This window comes from Mirounga angustirostris, unplaced genomic scaffold, assembly GCF_029215605.1.
Source record: "Mirounga angustirostris isolate CCGP_5_RB_7025 unplaced genomic scaffold, mMirAng1.0.hap1 SCAF_15, whole genome shotgun sequence".
NCBI lineage: Eukaryota > Metazoa > Chordata > Mammalia > Carnivora > Phocidae > Mirounga > Mirounga angustirostris.
In genome coordinates this window covers 30068084-30088694 of record NW_026991723.1, presented here as the reverse complement: position 1 = coordinate 30088694, position 20611 = coordinate 30068084, and the positions used below count along the sequence as shown (strand labels likewise).

The 20611-nt window shown below is 42.0% G+C and overlaps 1 long non-coding RNA gene across 1 annotated transcript; it reads left to right on the top strand.

The window, feature by feature from the left end:
* Nucleotides 1-526: 526 nt before the first annotated feature.
* LOC135362712 (uncharacterized) lies at nucleotides 527-19772 on the top strand. Its single transcript, XR_010407711.1, has 4 exons — nucleotides 527-608; nucleotides 9827-9994; nucleotides 12978-17340; nucleotides 18741-19772. It is a non-coding gene; the product is annotated as an uncharacterized LOC135362712 (long non-coding RNA).
* The last annotated feature ends 839 nt before the right edge of the window (nucleotides 19773-20611 follow it).

Here is a 20611-nt window from a genome sequence, read left to right as displayed (position 1 = left end):
TCCTTTCAAAGCAGCTATCTACCAATGTTACCAATGTCCTGCATAGCTATTGTTCTGGAGGCTAGAATTCTGAAATCAAGAGCAGGGCCATGGTGTCTCTGAAGGCCCTAAGAGAGGTATCCTTCCCTGCCTCTTCCAACTTCTGGTGGTTGCCAGCAATCCTTGGTATTCCTTGGCTTGTCATCACATCACTCCAGTCTCTGCTTCTGTGATCACATGGCATTCTTCCTGTGTGTCTGCGTCTACATTTCTCTCCACTTATAAGGATATCAGTCATTGGATTAGGCCTACTTGAATCCAGCATGCTGTCATCTGAACTTGATTACATCTATAAAGACCTTATTTCCAAATAAGGTCATATTCATAGGTACTAGGGGTTAGGACTTCAACACCTCATTCCTAGCCCATGATGTCACCATAAAGAGAATATGCCAGAAGTTCTTTGTTATTTATACACAATGATATTAGTAATAGCTACATACTCAAAATAAAACTGGGGGAAAACTATAAAACCCCAACCATTTAAAACTTCTGGAAATGGTCCTAAGAAAAGGCAGCAACTGAAGAAACTTCTATTTAAGAAAATTTACAAGAATTTGGTAAGATAGGTGAGTGTCTGTGACATTTGAACCAAGACTGCTTCTTTCCTTGCCAGCTCCAGTTCAGCAGGGTAGTAAGTCCACTCCAAACTTCTGCAGCCAAGAGCACAGGGTTCCCTCTCCCTCCAGCATGCAGAAGGCATTCTTCCCTAGGGGAGAAGCATGGCAGTTCTCATCCTGCCCACAGTTACCTGTTTCTGAGACTAAGTTCCAGATGAGTGTGGCTGAGAGGTGGGGCTCCCTCTTCTGCTACCCAGCTACCACTTGTGGAATGGAGGGTCTACCTTGAGCATGGTGAGAAGGATGTGGCCCTGGTTACTCTTGTCCCAGCTCATGAGGTGGTAGAAGATGTAAACTTAGAGAATTTCTGGCTGCCCCTACCTCTCTGCCAAGTGCTCAGCATTTAGAGTGGAGGTGTCCCTCAGAAGAAAGCTTGCCATTGTCCCTACCTCCAGCTCCAGAGCCTGGCTCAAATGTTTTGAGGATGGGGTTGGAGACAAGGGAAGAAGCAGGCCATAAAAAGATAGTTTCTAATATTTCCTCAAAGAAATTAAATTATTTTGCAACAGTGCTTGGAGAACGTCAAGCTAAGTGTGCTCTCAAAAACCATGGAGATTATGGTGAAAGGCAATTGGGAAAATATTTAAGATACTGAAGGCTGAACTGTAAGCCTGATAGTCTGCAGGAGAAAACTCAGAATAAGTCCCTAGGGAGGAGAAAGTACACCAATATACAAGTAATGGGAGACCAAAGGAAAGGATAGAAAGGAACAGAAAAAATATTTGAAGAAATAATGGCTGAAAACTTCCCAAATTTATTGAGAGATATTGGTCTGTAGTTTTCTTCTGTTGTAATATCTTTGTCTGGTTTTGGTCCTAGGGTATTGTTGACCTCATAAAATGAGTTAGGAAGGATTCCCTTTCCTTCTACCTACTGAAAGAGCTTGTAGAGAATTGGCATAATTTATTCCTTAAGTATTTGTAGAATTCACTAGTGAACCTGTGTGGGCCTGATGCTTTCTGTCTTAGAAGGTTATTAAATTATTGATTAAGTTACTTTACTAGATATGGGCCCATTCAGATGGTTTGTTTCTTCTCATGTGGGTTTTGGCAGATTGTGCCTTTCAAGGAATTGGTCCATTTCACTTCGGCTACCAAATTTGTGGACATAGAGTTGCTCATAATATCTCCGAATTTATTGAAAAACAATTAACCTACACATCTAAGAAGCTCAACAAACTCCAAATAGGATTAATTCAAAGCAAGCCACAAAGAGACACATTACAGTAAAAATATTGAAAGTTAAAAACAAGGAGAAGTTCTTGAAAGCAGCAAGAGAAAAATGACTAACAAGGAACCCTCAATAATATTAACAGCTAACTTCTCAGCAGAAACAATTGAGGCCTGAAAACAGTGGGATAACATACTCAAAATGCTCAATGAGAAAATGTAAACTAAGAATTCTGTATCAGGGAAAACTATCTTTTAAGAAATGAAAGTGAAATAAAGACTTCCCCATATAAACAAAAACTGAGAGAATTGGTTGCTAGTTAATTTGCCGTATAAGAAATATTAAAGGAATTTCTTCATACTGAAAGCAAGTAACCCCAAATGGTAATTCAAATTCACATGAAGAAACAAAGACCACAGGAAATTATGTAATGACAAAACATAGTTTAATTACACATTTTTCTCCCCTCTTCTCTTAATTGATTTTAAGACACTGGTATAAAATAATATGTATATAATGTATTTGGGGCCTATGAAAACATAAGTATGTAGAATATGTATAATATGTTTGTCAGTAATAGCACAAAGCGTGTGAATGGGAGCAAAGCTCTATTAGGCTAAGGAAATGACTACAGAGTGCAAGGAAATAATTATAATGATGTATTGGGTTTGTAACATTAATAGATCTAATAATATATGTAAAAATAATATGACAAAAAGGGAGGAGGGAGAATGTAATTATATAGGAATAATGTTTCTATACATTAATGAAATTAAGCTAGCATAAACCAGAAGCCAATTCTGATAAGATATATGTGGTAAACCCTAGAGTAACTACTAAAAATACTAAAAAAATATATAGTAAAAAATCAGTAAAGAAGTTAAAATGCTACATTAGAAAATATTATATTCATATTTACTTAGTGTAAAAGAACTGTAAATTAGGAATAGAGGGCAAAAAGACATGAGGCATATAGAAAACAAAAAGCAAAATGACAGACATAAATTGAACTATCTCAATAATAATATTAAATGTGAATGGATTAAACAATCCAGTCAAAAGACCAAGACTGTCAGACTAGATTTTTAAAAATGTTTCAACTATATACTGTTTACAGGAGACACACTTTATATTCAAAGATGCAAATAGGTTGAAAATAAAAGGATGACAAAAGACACATCATTCAAACAACAATCACATAAAAACTGGAATGGTTAAACTGATGTCAGACAAATAGACTTTAAAACAAAAAAGTCATAAAAATGGACATTTTATAATGATAACAAGGTCAATTCGCCAGGAAGATATAATAATTATAAACATATATTCACTTAATAATATGACACCAAAATATATAAAGCAAAAACTGACAGAAATAAAGGGAGAACTAGACGATTCAACAGTAATAGTTGGAGACTTCAGTGCCTCACTTTCAATAATGTGCAGAATAGCTAGACAGAAGAGTAACAAGGAAATAGAAAGCTTGACCAACAGTATAAACCAATCAGACTTAGCAGACATCTATAAATACTCTACCCAACAATAACAGAATATACACTCCTCTCAAGTGCACATGGAACATTCTCCATGATAGACCATATGTTAGGCTATAAAATACACCTCAATGAATTTAAAAGACAAAAATAACACAAAGTATGTTCTACAACCACAATGAAATGTAGGTAGAAATTATTAGCAAGAAAGAACTGGGGAAGCTTATGAATAAGTGGAAATTAAACAACACACTCATAAATAGCCAAGGAGTTAAGAAATCAAAAGGGAAATTATAAAAAAGCCTGAAATGAAAGAAAATGAAGATACAACATACCAAAACTCATGGGATTCAGTTACAGCAGTCCTCAGAAGGAACTCTAAAGGTGTAAATGCCCATATTAAGGAAAGAAGAAAGATCTTAAGTCAATAACCTAACCTTTCACTTTAAGACATTGGGAAAGGAAGAACAAACTAAACCTGAAGCAAGCAGAAGACAAGGAAATAATAAAGATTAGAGCAGAAATGAATGATACACAATAGAGAAAATTATTGAAACCAAAAGCTGGCTCTTTGAAAAGATCAGCAAAATTGACAAACCCTTAACTAGATGGTCAATAAAAATAAAAAGAGAGAAAACTCAAACTGCTAAAATCAGAAACCAAAAAAAGGACATTACTACTGATTTTACAGAAACAAAAAGCATTATAAAGGAATATTATTAAACAATTGTACTCTAACAAATTAAATAACTTAGATGAAATGGACAATTCCCAGAAAGGCACAAACTGATAAAACTGACTACAGAAAAAACAGACAGTATAAATATAACTATGCCAAGTGAAGACATTGAATTAGTGGTAACAATAATAAAACTAACAAAGAAAAGCTTATGACCAGATGGCTTCAACCCTGAATTCTACCAAACATTTAAAGAATTAATACCAATTCTCCACAAACTCTTTCAAAAAACAGAAGAGGAAGAAATACTTCTCAGCTCATTTCATGAGGCCAATATTACTCTAATACCCAAACGAGACAAAGACATCATAAGAAAACATAATTACATACTAATATCTCTTATGAAAATGGACATAAAATTCCTCAACAAGATATTAGCAAACCAAATCCAGCAATATCTAAAAAGAATTTGGTGAAGTGGGATTTATCCCAGGGATGCAAGGTTGGTTTAACACCCAAAATCAATTAATGTAAAATATCATATTAATAGAATAAAAAAAATATCACATGATTGTCTCATGGATGCAGGACAAGAATTTGACAAAATCCAACACTGTTCAAGATAAAAAGAGTGAACAAATTAGGAATAAAAGGGAACTTTCTGAAACTAATAAAGGGCATCTATGAAAAATCCACAGCTAACATCATAATTAATGGTGAAATACTGGATGCTTTCCCACTGTGGTCAGGAACCAAACAAAGATATTTGCTCTTGTCGTTTCTCTTAAACATTGTTCTTGAAGTTCTAGCCAGGGCTATTAGGCAAGATAAAGTAATAAAAGCCATACAGATTAGAAAAGAAGAAATAAAACTATTCATAGATGACATGATCTTGAATACACAAAAAACTAAGGAATCAACTAAAAACTATTAAAATTAATAAACAACTTCATTAAGTTTGAAGGATATGAAATCAATATATAACAATAAATTATATTCCTATAAACTTGCAATGAACAATCTAAAAATAAAATTAAGAAAATAATTCCATTTATAATAGCACCAAAAATGCTTAGGAATAAATCTAACAGAAGTGCATAACTTATCCCTTGAAAACTACAAAGCATTGTTGAAAGAAATTAAAGATAATCCAAATAACTGGAAAAATGTTTTATGTTCATGGATCAGAAGGTTTACCTTTTTTTTTTTTTAATATTTTATTTATTTACTTGGCAGAGAGGAGCAGGAACACAAGCAGGGGGCGTGGGAGAGGGAGAAGCAGGCCTCCTGCTGAGCAGGGAGCCCAATGTGGGGCTCGATCCCAGGACACCGGGATCATGACCTGAGCCAAAGGCAGATGCTTAACAACTGAGCTACCCAGGCACCCCAGGAGGGTTTAACATTGTTAAGGTGACAATACTCCTCAAACTGATCTACAGATTCAATGAAATTCCTATCAGAATTCCAACTGGCTTCTTTGTAGACATTGACAAGCTGAGTCTAAAATTCATATGGAATTTCTAGGGTCCTAGAATAGTTAAAATAATCTTGAAAAAGAACAAAGCAGAAGGGTTCGTACTTCTTTAATTCAAAACTTATTACAAAGTCATGTTAATCAAGACAGTGTGGTACTGTCAAAAGGATAGACAAATTGATAAGTGGAATAGAATTGAGATTCTAGAAATAATCCATATATCTGTGGTGAACTGCTTTTTCACAAGGGTGCCAAAACTATCCTATAGAGCAAGAATAGTATTTTCTTTTTTTTGGAGGGGGGTTCTTTTTTTAATTTAAATTCAATTAATTAACATACAGTGTATTATTAGTTTCAGAGGTAGAGTTCAGTGATTCATCGGTCGTATATAACACCTAGTGCTCATTACATCATGTGCCTTCCTTGATGCCCATCACCCAGTATCCCCCTATGCCCCTCCCCCTCAGCAACCCTCGGTTTTTTTCCTATGATTAAGAGTCTCTTATGGTTTGTCTCCTTCTCTGTTTTTGTCTTGTTTTATTTTTCCTGGGTTTGTTTCTTTTAGTAACCAGAATCATGCTGTATGTACTGTTCTTTGATGTGCTTGTTGGAGATCTTCTCAGTCTAGCACACTCCTTTTATCCATTATATATTCCACAGAATTAGTGTCACTATTTGGGTTACCTCATTCTGCTGTTATAATTATTCCCACTTCTGTGCACAAACTTGAGCACAGAGGTTGGAATTTGAGGGGAAGAGTGTCAGTTTGAGTCCTTGTTGATCTGAGATAAAGGTATATTGACTTGGCATTGAGCAGGTGGCAGGCAGTGCAGGAGGGTGGCTGGACTGTGAATTTGGGACCCACAGGCTGATGGCATTGTGTGTGACGGGAATGTGGCTGTTTTGCTCCTGATCATGAATTCCTTTAACTTCTGTTTTTCTGGGAAACTCTAACTCTCCTTCTATTCTGAATAAAAGCCTTGTTGGATAGAGTATTCTTGGCTGTAGATTTTTTCCTTTTAGCACTTTGAGTATATCATGCCACTTTCTTCTGGCCTGCAAAGTTTCTGCTGAAAGATCCACTGATAGTCTTATGGGGTTTCCCTTGTATCTAAATGCTTTCCTTTTCTTGCTGCTTTTAAAATTCTCTCTTTATCACTGCTTTTGGCCATTTTATTTACTTGGTGTCTTGGTGCAGACCTCTTTGGATTGGTTTTGTTGGGAACTCTGTGTGTCTCCTGGATCTGGATTTCTCTTTTCTTCCCCAGATTCAGAAAGTTTTCAGCTATTATTTCTTCAAATAAGACTTCTGCCCCTTTTTCTCACTCTTCTTCTGGGATTCCTACCATGCGACTGTTATGCTTGACAGTGTTGCTGAGTTCCCTGGGTCTATTCTCATTTTGTATATTTTTTTCACTCTTACCTGCTCAGCTTGATTACTTTCCATTACTCTGTCCTCCAAATTGCTGATCTGTTCTACTTCCTCTTGTTTGCTATTTATTCCAGGTGGTCTATTTATTTTCATTTAGTGAGTTCATTATCTCTAATTGGTTCTTTTTTAGGTCTCCTATCTCTTTGTGGAGGGTCTCATGGAGGTCCCGCACTCCTTTCTCAATTCTAGTGAGTTTCTTTATGAGCATTACTTTAAATTTGCTGTCAGACATATTACTTATCTCCATTTTGTTTAGGTCTCTTGCTATGATTTCATTCCACTCTTTCATTTGGGACATATTCTTCTGTCTCCTCATTTTGTCTATTGCTGTGTCTGTTTCTATGTGTGAGGAAAGAGCTATGTCTTCTGCACTTGAAAGTAGTGGCTTTATGAAGAAGAGGTCCTGTAGTGCCCCACAGTCCAATGTCTCCTTTTCACCAGAAAATGGTCTTTAGGGGTGCCCCCTATGTGTGTTACTATAAGGGTGTCTTACTCTTGTGGTGGAGCTGTGTTTGTCTTCAGTCCAGCCAGCGATGGCTCTCTGCCTGTTGTGGGCAGGGTCTGGTGCCTATGGTGTTAGTGGGCCAGTCTGGCGGTGCCTTGGGCTTGAATTGAGTAAGACCAGGTATTTGCCAGAGATGAAGTAGCACCGAACTACAGGGCACTTTCCCTGTGTTGTCCCCAGAGAAACTTTTATCAGTGGGTGGAGACTGTAGTCAGACCAGCTGCCTGCCCCCAGCCCACTGCTGGGGTCATAGTCAGACTGATGTGTGGTTATCTTCTCCTCTCCCTGGAGCAGGACTCACTTTGGAGTGGGGTTGACCCTTGTCTGGGCTGTGCGCACACTGCCAAGCTTGTGGCACTGCTTTGATGGGATCTTGCCAAGAGCATATTGTAGTAGGTGGACCCACTTTGCTGTGGCCTCTTGTCTACATCCAACTGAGGAGTGTCCGTTCTACCAGTTTTCTGGTCACTTTCAGGGTTATTTATGCCAATGTGGTTGTTCTCTAGGTGGCCACACCACAAGAGGTGAGCCCAGGGTCCTCCTACTCTGTCATCTTCCCAGCAGCCTCTGTTCACAAGAATAGTCTTTTCAACAAATGGTGCTGGGTCAATTGAATTGCCACATACAAAAGCTTGAGTTGGATTCTTACCTCATACCATATACAAAAATTAACTCAAAAAGGATCAAAGACCTAATGTAAAGTTAAAATTATAAAACTTTTAGGAAAAAAAACCCCACAGAAATGATCTTGGATTTGGCAAAAGATATAAACACCAAAAGCACTAGCAACAAAGAAAAATGAAGTTGGACTTCATTGAAACTATAAATTTTTGTGCTTCCAAAGACATTATGAAGAAAATGAGAAGACAACCCACAGAATGGCAGAAAATATTTTAAAATTATATATCAGAGGCTTAGATCTATATATCCATAAAGAACTCCTACAACCCAATAATAAAAAGCCAGATAATCTAATTAAAAAATAAGGAAAGGATCTGAATAAACATTTCTTTAAAGAAGACATGCACAGTCAGAGAAAGACGAATATCATATGACTTCATTCACATGTGGAATTTAGGAAACAAAACAGATAAACATAGGGAAAGGGAAGGAAAAATAAAATAAGATGAAAACAGAGAGGGAGGCAAACCATAAGCTATAGAGAACAAACTGAAGGTTGCTGGAGGGGAGGCAGTTGGGGGTATGGAAAAAAATGGGTGATGGGCACTAAGGAAGGAACTTGTTGGGATAAGCACTGGGTGTTATATGTAGGTGATAAATCACTAAATTCTACTCCTGAAACCAGTGTTACACTATATGTTAACTAACTTGAATTTAAATAAAAATAAAATAAAATAAAGAAGATATGCAGATGGCCAATAGCACATAAAAATATGGTTGATATTATTAATCATCAGAGAAATGCGCATCAAAAGAATGAGATACCACTTCACACCAGTTAGGATGGTTGTAATAAAAATGTCAGATAATTGCAAGTATTGATGAGGATGTAGAGAAGTTGAAACCCTCATACACTACTGGTAGGAATTTAAAGTGGTGCAGCCACTTTGGAAAACAGTTTGGTAGTTCCTTAAATGGTTAAATATAGAGTTACTATATAATCCAGGATTCTTACTCTTAGGAACATATTCAAGAGAAATAAAAACACATATCCGCACAAAATCTTGTACAAAAATATTTATAGCAATATTATCCATAGCCAAAAGAAGGAAACCACCTAAGTGTCCATCAATGACAAATAGAGAAATGAAATGTGTTATAACAACGCAATGGAATATTATTCAACTATAAAAAGGAATGAAGAACTGATATATGCTACAACATGGATAAATCTTGAAAACGTCGTGCTAAGTGAAAGAAGCCAGCGCCAAAAGACCACATATTATATGATTCCATTCGTACGAAATGTCCAGTAGAGGGAAGTCTATAGAGATAGAAGGTACGTTTGTGGTTGCCTAGAGGTGGGGTAGTGGGGTCTGGCAAATAGAAGGTGATAGCTAAAGAGTATCAGGTTTCTTTTTGAGGTGATGAAATGTTCTAAAATGGACTGTGGTGTTGGTTGCACATATCTGAATATCTAAGAACAACATTGAATTTTATACTTTAAATGGTATCACATATGAACCATATCTTATGTAAGCTGGTAAAAAAAACTACCCAGAGTGAAAATACAGCCTAGCTCCAGAACTCCAGTAATTTAATGCACCCTTCCACAATAAGGGCAGACCCACGTAGGGCAGCCATCTGTGAAATCCCTATAAATTGGAGTATTGCTTGAGATGGGAGCAGGGACAGTTTTAACTTCTCTTTATTGAGTGTGTGCAAATGCTTCAAGGGAGTTCACCTACCTTCTCTTTGTTTTCCTCCTATTCTATTATTCTTCCTCCACTTAGCTCCATAGTCATCATAATTCTGAGGACTGGGAAAGAAGAACCATTTCATTTCCATTTGTCTGGCTGAAGCAAGAGCTGGTTGTAGTGATGGGGACTCTGGTCAGAAAGAGAACAGAAGAGCCATCTTGGATCTTTTCTGAGATCCTACCCTCAACTCTCCCATAATTTGTAAGTTTCACAGTTTATTTGTAATTTTAAACCCCCTTTTTTCCTTTTCTTTTTGCTTTATATAATGCACATTTATGTTACAATAGAGCCTGATTTTCTACAATAGGCTTTTAAGTGTGCTTTTGATTCAAACACAAAAGCTCTACTTCAATGTAATAAATAAATACCCAGCCATTATTGTACCAAATAATTCACAAACCCCAAACACACTTGGACTTAGACACACATCCTGTCCTCCTTGCTGAAGTCCACTTCAGCATGTGGCATGTCCCCTCCCCCAACCTCATTACGGAGCTCGAGAACAAATTACTGTGCTTTTCAGACAATGAGTCTGTATTCACTATTTTTGAGTATAAATAAGTTTGTAGTTAGAGTATTAACCTTTCTCACTGCCACGCCTGTTGGAGGCATGTAGGCAGGACCTAGGTCTGGATATGCCACTGATTTATTTGTGGGCTGATTCTATTTGTGACATTTTCTATTCTCTCATCAAGATTCTCTCCATGCTCTAACCAAGATTCCCCACTTACACACTCATGTGCTGCTGGAGACTTGGAAAGTCTACCTGCTGTCCAGCATGTGAGTTACTCACCTCCAGGCACATCTTGCTTCTTCTTATATCTGACACTAACTCATTTTGGGTTATTCCCTTTGGCATATATTACGCTCCTCATTTTAATGGATGGAGTCCACACCACTAATTTTTCTACTTCTCACATGACAGAGAAATCGAATTTTATTTTTAAACCCTCCCTCTGGTCATCACTGCGGACAGCTGTGCCCAGTGGTCAGTCTTCTGGGGGGCACTGGCAGCAGTGGCTGCCATGGTTTAAGCTGCCATATTTTACTCAGCCTGAAATTTATCCTAACTTTCAAATGTATCATGAATACTGCTTGGGCTCAAGCTGGTAACCACAAGGCAAGTCATCTACACACCTCAATTTCAGAGGTTCTGTCACTAAAGAAAGAAGGGGATATTAGGATGTTAGGAAACATGACACTTCATGTAAAACGACTCCAAGCCCCAATGACCAAAATATCAAGAAGTCCAGAACCTCCTAAGTCTGCCTCCTTGATTTGTCAGAGGCCCTACGAGGCGTTTAGCATTGGGTCCTCATTGTTCACTGAGGAGCAGGAACTTGGATGGATTCCTACAACAGCTAGAGAGCTTCCTTGATGCTGGGCTGAGTGCAGATTCTTTAGCAGCTGTACCTCTGTGCTGTCTCGGCCACTGCTGCCAAGGACCCTCAGAAGACTGACCACTGGGCACAGGTGTCCCCAGTGATGACCAGAGTGAGGGATGTTTTCCTCTGTACCACCAACCAGTCCTTCCCCTTAATTCTCCACACACAGCAGAAACCAGACTATACGTTTCTGAGAATTTTCTGAACTTTGAAGACAGTGAAATGGAAATACAATAAGGACAAGGGCTTACAGTGAGCACACAGACCCAGACCCTCCAGGCTTCTTTACCAGGCTGCTCCCTCCCCCCATCATTGGAGGTACTCTGAACATCTCCATACTTCAAACTCTAAAAAATGACCCTAAGAATGTCAGGGAGAGGAAATATATAATCTTATCTCTAAGATCCACTTCGAGAGCCCCTATTCTTTAGACTAGAACATCCCGTTCCCCAGGGTGGGGACATCTGTTCCTTACAGAACCACCTACAGGGTATGGTATTCAGGCATGGAGCCCACAAGAATTACATCACCATTAGAACATTGGCTGAAGTCTAGACTATTGACCATAAGTACCCGCAGCCCAGCCAAAGAGGGCTGAAACAAGGTCAGCCCTGCTCCTATGCAGTCTCATCTCATCAACTACTTGACCCAGTTCTTCAATTTCAGCCTTAGTCATAAACAAGTGCCTTCCTTACCACAGGACTTCAATTTAGTCTGTGGAGCTTGGCTGGCAAAGCAACCTCCATCCCCTCATTCTTCCCTGCACTTCTCCATCTCTGTCGATGTAGGAGTTTTATCAATTAGGATGTATCTGATAGCAAGCCAAGCCTTTCTCAAGCCGAGGATTCTGAGTTTGGCACTGGTCCTGGGGAGAGAGGGAGTTAGGAGGTCAGATGTAACAGGAAGCCATGCAGGGGCCCTGTTTTAGACATTTACGTCCTGCGATTGGCCTTATGGCAGTTCTGTCTACTTAATTTATGGCGACAATTTGACAACAGAACTACTGGACAGATATGATGGCATTTTAAGAGGGATGTGTGTCCTTCCAATCCAGATACATGTACAACCCACAGCACCTCCTTGAAACTGTTTCTGTCGACTAAAGTAATAACCTCCCAGCCTGATTCAGTAAAAACCTGTGGGACTACCTCTGAGAATCCTAGTAATAGAAAGTGTGGTCTACCTGCAAAAGGGCAGTGTTGGGTTGTACCTAATTTCATGTGGGCTTTTGTCCTTGTTTTCATGACTCTAGCACAATAAAATGAGTCATCAATTACAAATGTAAAAATACGAGATATAAATAATTAATTTCCTGCTAATATATGCTAATATAATTTCCTGCTGTGTGTGGAGAATTTCTGCTGTGTGTGGAGGGTGGTGTTGAAGATGATAGCAACAAGATGACACTGTTATATGTAAGAGATGAATCACTGAATTCTACTTCTGAAACCAATATTGCACTGTATGTTCACTAACTAGAATTTAAATTTAAAAAGCGGGAGGGAACCCACGTTGAACTTTGTAAACACTTTAGGTATTTGAAATTGTACCTTCTCTTCTATTCAGTGGTGCATGTTTATATCACATTCTCTTTGCGCCATTCCCATTTATTTTTCATGGGAATTATCTTGCTATTGGAACTGAAATTTTCTTTAGCTGGACTCTCCACTGTGGGAAAATAGTGGAAGAATGTTCTTACCTTTGGTGGTGGTGATGCTTTTGTATCCAAGAAATGGAAAAAGGAATGGTGGAAGGGAAGACACTGTGGGGTCTAAGAAGGGGGTTATTTCTATTTTTAGCAGAAAACGTTACTACCACATGTAATGGAGCAGGAGGTCTTAGAGGCCCCCATGGAGTGACACCTGACAGAGAGCTCTCTGCCTCTAGGCCTTGAGGAAGCAGGTAGGAGTTTTCTCTCCTTGGGTATAATTTTGTTGTTGAAACATCAATAAGAAAACAAGCAAAAAGCACAGAGGATAATAAACAGGTATCCAAGAATTAGCCATCCCAAAGGATCAAATGTTAATATTGGAACACATTTACTTCCAACCTTTTTTCTAAAAAAGAAAATATTATAGATATTTTGAAGTCTATGAAGTTCCCCTCTCAACTCTCCCCACCTCCATTCCCACCCAACATCCCTATGGTATCATTCCAGCCCAGGTATCAGCACTTTTTATAAACTTATGTGTCTACACATAATAGATTTATTTTGTTTGTTTTTTTAAATTACCACTTTAAAAAAAGTAATTTCTAGGAAGGATAAGGAATGAGTGAAGGAATTGAAGGGCTAGCTGAAGAACTGGATCTCAACAAGGACGGGAAGCAGCATTTCTTGGAGTCAGGGGGCAGGACCTAAGGGAGAGTCACCAAGATGGCTCAATGCCCTCTCTTCCCACACTCCCGTCCCTCCACTCTAAGAAGAGGTCTGACTGGCTGAGGCTGGGTCACCAACCCTCCCCTTGACTGGGGAGCTGGAGCACACGTGATTGACACTCTCACCAAGTCGGATACACGGGTAGAGGGGGTGAAAGCCTGGTGCCTTTGCCAGAGGAGGGCAAGTGGGTGCTGGGCAGGCGCTAACAGAAATCTCAGCCTCTAGCCACCCGCCCCATGCTTCCTCGCTCCCTTCACCCTTCTTAGAGCCACTCCCTTTTGAACACAGAATCTCAAAATTCTTCCCATGATACTTCGCAGACCTATTCACCTCTTTTTCTCTCCCCCAGACCGACTTGTCTGGGCCTTTTCGGTGTCAACTTTCTTGGCCAAAGGGCCTTATTTGTTTTCCCTAAACAAAGAGCCATCCACCCGGGAGATAAATTAAGTCACTTCTCTAAGACACACCTGGCTGCAAGAAGCTGTGTTTCCAAGGAGTACCTCTGCCTCTGTCCTACACTCACGCTGAGGAGAGAGGCCATGTTCCTGTGGCGGTCTCCTGTTTGGTTGCTGGAGGGTGGTGTTGAAGATGATAACAAGAGAGAGAATAAATATTGGGTGGAAGAGAGGAAAAGGAGGGAGAGGAGGAGTGACAGAAAACAGAGGACCTAAGAGGAAACAGGAGGGCAGTAGAAGGAACATTGTGTTTCTTCTGGGTGATGGGTTGGGTTGGGTTGGATTGAGATTCTTAAATATTTTTATGGCATTAACTTTCAGCCACTGGAGTAAGTTTCTGGTCCCCTTATCAAAAAAAAATTTTTTTAATGCATAAAATGAAATACATAGAATTACAAAGGAAACTGATTATATTGAAATATGGAAACTTAAACGTTTTGTCAAATAGTAATATGTGTGCTTCTTTCTTAATGTTTTAATGATAAGACCTGGTAGTGGGTCTAATTGCTGTAATGTGAAGAGGAAGTGATGAGCATATGTGATATAAAGATATCCATGTTCTACTGGTGACAAAATTGCAGCACTGCAATTGATCGTAGAAGGAAATGCTACATTTCAGTTAGTTGTTCATAAAAATAAAGATGTGGGTTTTATTCCCAAGCAAATCCACCAGGTTCTTGAGTTCTATCTGTAGAAACCAAGTTCAGAATTTCTGCTCTGGGGGGAGGATGAAGACGCTCTTTCCATGAGACACTTTGAAGCAAGGCGTGTAGGTGGTGCTGCTTCGAGGCACCAAGTGTGGCCCAGAGGCAGGCAGAGGGCCATGCCCTCCTCTGCACAGGACTCCACCTTGATGTGGCACCTGGGGAATAGTGACTTTGGGAGGACCAACAGTGGCCTTGTCACATGGGTGTGCTCAGTGGTACCCATCATGTGGCTCCTCCAAGTGGAGCCCCACACAGGGCAGGAGCAACATGGTGGTGAAGGTCCATGGCTGGAGGAGGAAAGGAGTGAGTGGGGCTGCTTCCCTTTCAGTACGTGGCAGCACCAGGCATCTGGTGGCCCCTTGCAGAGAGGAAGTGCTGCTTCCTGTCAGATTTGTGAGAGCTTTGTCAACATAGGTAGGGATTTTATTTTATTTTTAAATTTTTTAATTTTTTAAAAAGATTTTATTTATTTATTCATGAGAGAGAGAGAGGGGCAGAGGGAGAAGCAGGCTCCCAAGGAGCAGGGAGCCCGATGCGGGACCCGATCCCAGGACCCTGAGATCATGACCTGAGCCGAAGGCAGACGCTTAACCATCTGAGCCACCCAGGCGCCCAACATAGGTAGGGATTTTAACTAACCTTTTGTACCCAGTGAAACTAGTCAAATTCCGGAATGTCTTTCTCATCTTCTTTTTGGAGGTATGCTAAACTCTAGGAGTTCACACAGGTACTTTGAGGGTATCGGTTCAAAGGAGTCTCTGCGTCTTGATCTTGATCTGTCTTTGTCTTGAACTGAGACAGAATTCAACCTTTTGGTCCATGGGCGGCTCTGCTGACATGTGAGGATGCCCCATGTGAACCCTGGCTCCAGCATCCCCTTGCCTTAGATGCAGACTTTCTCCTCTCTCCCCCCCCCCCTCTCTCCTCCCTCCCCCCCTTTCACGGACTCAGGAAACATTCAAATGCTTTCACGTGGGAGAAATCATGGGCTTTTGCTGGCTTTTTAATGCCTGGACCTCATACACGTCATGAGCTACTACATGACCATGATGGAGCAGAGACTGCCCTGTGAGGCCTTGATGATCTGCTAGGGAAATAAGGGGGAAGTGGACTCTATCTACCCTGGGGCCTCCAAACTTGAAGAGAGATTCCATTATTTTTCCTTGTCTTGGACTAGGTTGGTGAACATGAAGGGCAAGCAGAGGTACCACACACATGAGTCACCCTCCTGCTTCCCCAGCTCCTCCCTCCCCGGTTCAGACTGTATTTATCCAGTCGCCCTGAAGTAGGGCACGTGCCCTTTGTTTACTTCTCTTTCCAGTCTTGTTATGACACAAACCTTCTGTTTTCATGCCTTGCAAGGGGGTAGCCTTTTGAAACTCCACCTTCCTGCCTTCTCTCAAAATTCTCAGCTTTTACAAATTAGGATCTGGGCTTCAAGGCCATTAATTCTAACTTTCAAGAGCCTATTTAACACTGAAAATGCAAGAATTCGTTTCTTTGGTTTCTGCATTTGGCTCTGTTCATGTAGCCATGAGTAGAAGCAGGTAGGTGACAGAGTGGGTCACAGGATAACTTTTGTGTGAGGAAATTATTTGGTATCTCAGGATATCACATCAGCATCCTGAACTGTATGAGCTCTGGACATTCACAGGCATGTGAACACTCAAGTGTCAGCTGCATTTTCTGCCCCAGACACAATTCTTTCCTGTACAGCGTGAACATATTTTAAAGTTCAGTTTCTGCTTTATCACATATCAATCTCTGAGTCAGAGAAGGCATATGATGTTGATGACGAGACAGGTCTTATTCTATTTGGAGATAGAAGAAGAAGGAGAATGAGGGGAAGGAGAAGAAGAAGCAGTAGGAGGAGGAGAAAGATGAAGACAATTAGCATGTTGAGAAAGCTCATCCGTGCAATGGACGGCGTAGGAGACAAGGGGTGTTGGGGGAGGAGGTCACATGTATCGTTGGGAGGCACAGTGCCCGGGCCTTGCTGATGGCCTAGAACACGGGCTTTGGCCGGGAACACCTTCTTCAAGGAGAGAGGTATTACCGTAAGTGGAGTCTTGGTTATCTGATCCCAGGGAGGCACGACTCCCGCCTGCACTGATGTGCTCACACTTTTCAGTCTTCTCAGGCACACCACCTCTACTCTCCACCATCTTCATTCCTCAGAGGCTCGGCCGGGCTCTTCCAGAGTCAGTGTGAATGCCGAGCAGGGACAGCAGGACAGGCAGTTTGGCTCAGGGAGCTGTGAGCAGCATCACCCCCATCTCCATGAGTGAAAATGTGAGGCAACACTCCCAGTGGAGGCCCCAGTTGGCCCCACTTGAGAAACACCTGTGTAGCCAGGGCTGAGGGGAAAGGATGGTGGTGTGCACTTGCGTGAGTTTGTTCCCACACACAGTGCCCATCGGGAAGCTTCCTTGGTGGCAACAGATGAGCAGCACACAGGCCTCACGCACCAACAGCTCCCCAGTGTTCTGGGCCGTGGAGGGGATGCCCGCAGTGCCCGGCGCCCCGCAGAGAGCAAGGGACGCTCCCCAGGAAATACTCTCACGCTCTTGAACTTGACGGAGGCTCACTTGCATCCTGCTTTGAATGGACACCCTGCATCTCGGTAAGCAAGCGGGCCACCTGAGCTGGAGGGCGGGGAGGCCCGGGGACAGCGAGCGTGCCCTGGCTCAGGGCGACAGACTTTCTCCCTCCGTGCCTTGGTCTCCTCCACTGTGTTAGTAAATTATGTCCTCCTACAAGGCGGGACTCCCCGGGAAGTCTGCACTTTCATAGCGCAGGACCCCCAGAGAGCCCATATGCTGCAGAGATAAGGCTCTGGGCCCCGGGGGGCGTGGGGCCTCCGTTTTCTCACCTGTGGAGGGCGACAGCTGCCAGTACCTACCTCCCAGGTGATGTGGGCCGAGGTGAGGCGACATCTGAAAAGTGCCTGAAAACGGTGGCTGCCACGAGTGCTCTTCAGATGTTTCCTGACTCCGCACCTCCAGCAAATCCAAAGCTGCAAGCCTGTGGCGAGCAGCAGTTATTCACAGTTTCCTGGAGACAAAGTTTGTGCTTGCGCCCTACGCCACAGGCAAAACTCCTGTAGCCACCTCTGTCCTCCGCGCAGTTTCCCTAAGGTGGCCAGCGATGGCCACTTCCCTTCCGTCACGTTCGCCTGTCTTGCTGACTTACTACCAGGAAAGTTTTAGTTTGTGATAACAGTGGGAAGTCTCTGCCTTGTTGCGGGACAGTCTGGCAGCCCCAATCCGATGAAGTTGACCCAAGCCCCATGCCCAGCAAATCTGCTTCTAGGCACCCAAGAAACTCTCCCATGGGTCGTGGGGGTCATGGACCGTGGCTACTGTGAGGCCCGCGGGAGTGGGAAAAAAGCGTGAGGGGTTCCGGCCCCGGAGCCAGAGATGAGGTGCACAGCCGGAGAGGAGGAAGGCTCTCAAAGTGGCTCGGAGTGAAAAGGCAGAAACAAAATCTCTAGGGGTTCCCACTGCTCAAGGTGAGTGTGGGGACCCGCGCGCAGACCTCACCGGGTTGTCTGATGGAGGTGCCACCTCTGTTGCCGCCCAGACCTCCCCAGGCTAGGCCTGCCCCTTACCAAGACGCCCAGGTGAGCACATGAAGGTTGGAGAAGCATCGTCTACTGCACGCGAGGCAATAGCGTGCTCTTCCGGCAGCCGTGGGAAATGAACACCTTAAAGGCTTGCCTTCAGGAGAGGGGGGATGGGACAGGAGAGAGTTATGAAAACTAAGGGGGGAACAACACAAAAGCAGAGAACTGTGCTTCCTGGGGAGAGGGGCTAGAGAGGGAGGTCCACGCAGGTATTTTCCTCAAGGAAGACTGCTGAAGATGCAGATATATTTTCCCCTCCTCCCTCCCAATCCTCGAGCCCCTAAGGGAAGCTGAGGACAAGCTTGGGGTCAAGGTGTCAGCCTCTTGTGCTCCTTTGCACACACTGCTTTGCTGAAGCAGGGCTACTGCACCAGACTTGGACTCTCTTGCCCCTTTAGCTCCGGCTGCTCCTGAAGTTCCAAATGCTTGCACACAGGACCGTGCGGAAACACGGGCGGGGCCCTTAAGACAGAGCATTTGCTAGATGCACATGGAAGAAGAGAAGCCTTTTCATCTAATGCTGATTCCCAGTCAAAGCAAAATTCCAGAGATTGTGAAGAGCAAAATAACAGTAAGCTGAAAATAATTTTGTGTTCAGAGACTCAGTACTCCGCCATTTGCTTGCAGTCTGTCTATTGCTTTATATGGTTACTTCAAAGCACTGGATGCTGGGTTCAGAAGGAACTATTAGTAACAGAAGCATGGTTTTAAAAAGAAAATGTGGGGAAGGGAGGGTAGAGGTGGGGAGATGGGATGGACCCAGACCACTTCAATAATGCCCAGAATATCCACACTGAACTCGTTTATGGAGCTGGAACAAGAAGAAGCTGGCTTTTATTTGGCCGTGTGTGTGTGTGTGTGTGTGTGTGTCTTTCAAACCTTTGAAAACTGGGGATAATTCAAACACAAGCCCATCAGGAAAACCCTGGATGAGATTACCATTGACAATTACTCTTCCAAAATGGTTAATGCAGGAAATGTCACTTAAGCAACTTCAAAACCCAGGTCCATGCCTGCCATGCATCATTTGCATGGCCATGCTGGTGATGAGTGAGGCAGGGTTATTGCAGATAAGAGAGAAGCTGCCTTTTAACACAGATGTCGTGAAAAGAAGGGCTATATACACCCCAGTGTTCATAGCAGCAATGTCCGCAATAGCCAAACTGTGGAAAGAGCCGATATGCCCTTCAACAGATGAATGGATAGAGAAGATGTGGTCCATATATACAATGGAATATTACTCAACCATCAGAAAGGATGAATACCCAACTTTTACATCAACATAGATGGGATTGGAGGAGATTATGCTAAGTGAAATAAGGAGAGAAAGTCAATTATCATATGGTTTCACTTATTTGTGGAACATAAGGAATAGCATGGAGGACATTAGGAGAAGGAAGGGAAAAATGAAGGGGGGGGACATCGGAGGGACAGATGAACCATGAGAGACTATGGACTCTGAGAAACAACCTGAGGGTTTTGGGGGGGTGGGTGGGTGGATGGGTTAGCCCGGTGATGGGTATTAAGGAGGGCACGTACTGCATGGAGCACTGGGTGTTATACGAAAACAATGAATCGTGGATCACTACATCAAAAACTAATGATGTATTGTATGGTGACTAACATAACATAATAAAATTAAATTAAATTAAAAAAAGAAAAAAGAAACCGCCTTTTAGGAAGGAAATGGAGGCTGAATGCAGAGGTGGGGCAGGGCCAAGGAGCTCGGGCCCTGCTGGCGCCAAGAGATGGTTGGGACCTGCCCACCACGGAGAAGAAAACCCAAGGCCTGGAGACATCATAAGAATTCTTTCTACTTTGCTTTTTCCTTTCATCAGAGCAGCTCAGAAATCCCTTTACAGAAATTAATGAGGCCCTCGTTGTCATTGAGTTTATAATTTCTGTTCTACAGATGGGATAACATCTAAGGTTATAAGATGAATGAGTGACGGAGTCATCCTTATTTTCCAGGAGTTCTGGTTCTCCAAATCCATTCCTGGGATGTTGAACATGGGTTGTAGTAAGAAAGTCTTCAAAAAGGGAAAAAAAATTTGGAGCAGTCTTTGGAATTCCGTCCATGGTACTGTTTAATCTGTAAGATGTGGGGCTTAACTTGTAGAGTTTCGGAGAAGATCAAAAGAGGTAAAAGGGATGCGTAAACACCTTCGAAAGTCTACCGCCAGATGCAAACGTAAGATACTAGTGCCAATAAAGGATATGTTTTCTGCTGTGGTGATTCCTTTTACCCAAAACCCTCCTGGGAGGATAG